Source organism: Carassius gibelio, chromosome B19 (genome assembly GCF_023724105.1).
Source record: "Carassius gibelio isolate Cgi1373 ecotype wild population from Czech Republic chromosome B19, carGib1.2-hapl.c, whole genome shotgun sequence".
Lineage (NCBI taxonomy): Eukaryota > Metazoa > Chordata > Actinopteri > Cypriniformes > Cyprinidae > Carassius > Carassius gibelio.
In genome coordinates, this window is record NC_068414.1 from 12,500,776 (window position 1) to 12,504,999 (window position 4,224).

General features: G+C 37.6%; 1 long non-coding RNA gene across 2 annotated transcripts; it reads right to left on the bottom strand.

Moving 5' to 3' along the window:
• Positions 1-1,250: 1,250 nt before the first annotated feature.
• On the bottom strand, positions 1,251-2,767 carry LOC127979750 (uncharacterized). Of its 2 annotated transcripts, XR_008158860.1 has the most exons (4): positions 2,605-2,767; positions 1,947-2,472; positions 1,745-1,795; positions 1,251-1,540 (listed from the first exon to the last, which is right to left on the bottom strand). It is a non-coding gene; the product is annotated as an uncharacterized LOC127979750 (long non-coding RNA). The 2 variants fall into 2 exon arrangements; XR_008158859.1 differs by lacking the exon at positions 2,605-2,767 and having other exon boundaries at positions 1,947-2,517.
• Positions 2,768-4,224: the final 1,457 nt, after the last annotated feature.

Below are 4,224 nucleotides of genomic sequence, written 5' to 3' on the forward strand. Positions count from 1 at the left end.
ACCAATGACCACATTATGTCCACATTATGGACTAATTCTGCCCAACAGACCTCAGCATGTTAGGTCAGGCCACACCTGCTCCACTACCATCACACTCAACACCGGCGTACCACATTCACATTAGTGGGATAGTCGTTGAACATGTCTCCAGCTTCAAGTTCCTGGGAACCACCATCTCGGAGGACCTGACCTAGACTACAAACACCTCCAGCCTGGTCAGGACACCTGGTGAACTTCTAGCGGTGTGCGATCGAGAGCATCCTGACCAGTTGCATCACAGTCTGGTATAGGAACTGCTCAGTGGCTGACCGCAAGGCACTGCAGAGGGTGGTGAAAACTGCCCAGCGCATCACAGGGTCACCACTTCCTGCTCTTGAGGACATCCAGAGGAAACACGGTCTACGTCAAGCTCGCAGCATTCTCAAGGACTCCTCTCACCCTGACCACGGACTGTTTAACCTCTTGCCCTCCGGGAGGCGCTTCAGGAGGACCAGCCGATTCAGGAACAGCTTTCTTCCTACAGCTGTCTCCTTGCTGAACTCTGACCTCTGACACCCCCCCCCCCAAACACACACACACACACACACACAGCACACACACAGACTCCTCACCCCTCCTCATCACTACATCTGATGTAATTTTATTTATTTTTTACAAACAAGCAAAAAAACAGTAAACTTGTTATTACTGTACATGGACTGCTGTCTATTCATCCAGAATACTGAGTAATCCATTTGCACACTGAAATATTTTCTATGCACTTTACTGTCCATTGCACTAGTGTAAATGATGTACATATATCAGAGTTTCTGTGTATAGTGTACATACACTTTTACATAATCCATCTGTATAGTATGTTCTTAGTACACCTGATCTGAGTATATCATGCTGATAGTATTTAAAATCTGTAAATTATGTCCATAATACTGCCTTATTTGTATATTTATTGTAATTTGCAACATATTGTAGACCTTGTATATTCTGTACTTACTGCTTATTGCACTTCTGGTTAGATGCTAACTGCATTTCATTGCCTTGTACCTTACATGTGCAGTGACAATAAAGTTGAATCTAATCTAATCTAGTTAAACACTCAAGTAGCAACAAAACAAGCTCTTAGTCTATCATCTAGACCAGCACCTGACCCCCTAAAAAACTGTTTTTGAATAACCCAGTCAGATTTGGATCATGTCTTTTCCCCCAAAACATGGTTAAATGTATAGTTCATCCAAAAATGAAAACGTGAAACAGAGTTCCATAGTATTTTTTATTTCATTCAATAAAAGTCAATGGCTACTCTCAGCTGTTTGTTACCAACATAGTTCAAAAGTCAAAATCTTTTGTGTACAACAGAAGAAAGAAATGCATACAGGTTGCATGAAATGTCCCAACAGTTGTCTAGACACAGCTGCAGCACTAGCAGAAAGCATGTAGCAGACAGTGTATGAAGAGATCTTGAGTCATGCCAGCGGAGAGCAGCAGCCAGCGACTGAGTCCAAACAAGAGCCGCCCGAGAATGTCCAGATTACTGATGTTCACGCTATGGCACGGAGAAAAGCAAAATATGAACCCCTGTGCACTGGGATTTTGAGTGTGTCTCACCTCACAACTATGTTCTGAAACAACATTAAGCAATGCCATTGCCAGCAACAACGGGAAAAAATAAACTCTCATGCACACTGGCTGACATATGCAAATCTAGCACATTTGAAATTTTACAAATACGATATATATTATAGATTACCCTTTATTGCGGTCATGTGATCTTCCCATATTTATCATTGTGACACTCAAACTGTGGCATGTAGTTGGAAAGAGTCATACAAGAAAAAACAAAACAACAGATTAACATTTTTAGAAATACAGTGATTTTCCAGAATTGAGGGTACATGCCAAAATTCATCATCAGTTAATACAGTTTTTTATGTATTTGAGAATTGACTTACCTTCACTGCTGTGATAAGTTAGCCTTCTTGATGCTCAAACTCTGTCATGTAGATGGAAAAATCATGCAACCAAAGAATGTGCTCAAAAAAAGTAAAAAAAAAAAAAGTTAATACAGATTTTTAATGCTGTTATTACTTACCATATTGTCATGGTGATGACTCAAACAATTGCATGTAGACACAAGAGTCATGCAAAAAATAAAAAATAAGGAGGAAATTGTTCAGAAATAGTGATTTTCTGAAAATAAAGGTTTATGCTGGAACTTAACATCCGCTAATACGCGTGTTAATGTTTTTAGAAAACTTTGAAATTTTAATTACCTTTTATTGCGGTCATAAGTTTGCCATTTTGATGCTCATACCATGACATGCAAATGAAAAGAGTTATGCACAAAAAGAAACAAATGCAGTGAATTTGCACTTTAAAACAACTAAATACATGTATTCATATACAAAACATTCAGATTGGGTGTAATTTATACTGCTGTCAGATGATTTACTGTACCTTACCATGTCATTGTGGTGACTCTCATGTAGATGGAAGTCATGCAAAGAAAGAAAAAAGAAGAACATTCAGAAATACAATAATTTTTAAGATATATAAAAAAAAGATTCATGTTGGAGTTAATACATTAATACAGTATTTTCTATGTATTACCTTATTCACCATTGTGACGCTCAGACCATGTCATGAAGATGGAAAGAGTAATGCAAAGATTGAAAAAGAAGAACGTTTTCAGAAATACACAGATTTTCCACAACAATAAATAAATAAATCATAAATGTATTTTCAAGCTAAACACATTGTAAAATCAAGTTAATCTGTTATTTTCGTCTTTCTTGCCTTGCATTTCAATGACATGCAGATGAATAGAAACAAAGATTGTTGAAGATATTCTTTTAAGAACAAGTCGATAATTTTCGCCATATTAATGTATTTTTTTTTAAGATTTACCTTAATAGACAGAAACCTTGTTCTTCCAGTCGAACACATGATCCAAAGTGATCATTAATACTGCATTTTAAGTCCAACATCATCAACGCAGAAGTCAAGCCAGTATTCTGTTTGACTTGTAACCATAGCGACAGCTACTACAGTAAATATAAAAGATGGCGGCGTCCAAAACTGCAAAAATCTGATCACAATAACTGACACGACAGAAGTTCAATCGAGATGCTACAGGCTCACTTCACCACCCAGCCAATCACAACGCACCACCTCGCCCGTAATCAGCAGCACCTTATCACGATTACCCAATCAGCTCACCGCCATATATAAGCACACACCTCAATCACTCATTTGTTTGATCTTGCAGGTAACGTTACTACATGGAACTCTCCTGGATCTAGCTACTTGTATTTGACTCGCATGTCTACCCATAGACTCCTGTGTAGAGTGTATCTTCAGTGATCCTTCAGTGTGCCTCGAGCGATCGTTTTTGGGGATTACCCCACCTGCTTTACGGAGTAAGCCCATATCCAACCGAGTCATCCAAACTGTTCTTCAGTTCCTCCGGACTCATCTGCCTCTCACCAGTTTCATATGCAAACCTGCTTTTATAATAAACAGTTTGGAACATAACCTTCTGTGAGTCGATTTGTTGCAATTATAAGATTAAAGTTGTAATATTTTGAGTATAAAGTCAATGTTGCGAGAATAGTCGGGATATTACGATAATACTTTTTCACATATTTGGATTTTTCATTAAGAAAAGTTTGATTTAATGAATCGTTTCACATAAATACAGCGATCTGATCATTTAAAAGCTTTAAAAAAACGCTATTGTACGATATAATGTTTTGCTACAAACGGATTTTTAAATCTGGTATATTAAAATTAAAGCACGAAACTTATTGATATTGGGTGGCTGGTGCACTACAAATAACGAATGGAATGAAAGATATCAAATATTATTTCCAAGCATACTGATCTCTCGAGTACAACACGTGGTATGATTTCTGCTAATAATCACTCATATTTGCAGTGTATAAAGGGATGGTTCACTTTGAAATTAAAATTTAGTATGTTTTAGCTTACCTCAAAGCATGGCCGCGGGAAGTGGGGGTGCTGGGGGTGCTGCAGCACCCCCTAGTGACGAGAGGGAGATAAAAAAAAATGTAGGCCTATTAAAATATTTTGCACAATTTATAAATTCCTTATGAATATTTTAGAAAATGATTTTGACACACGTAGGCTATTACGTATATATTTTGGATTTTAATTTCATATTTTGAGGCCTAATCAACACCGGTTCGGAAGTTACGTTGTCAACGTCAG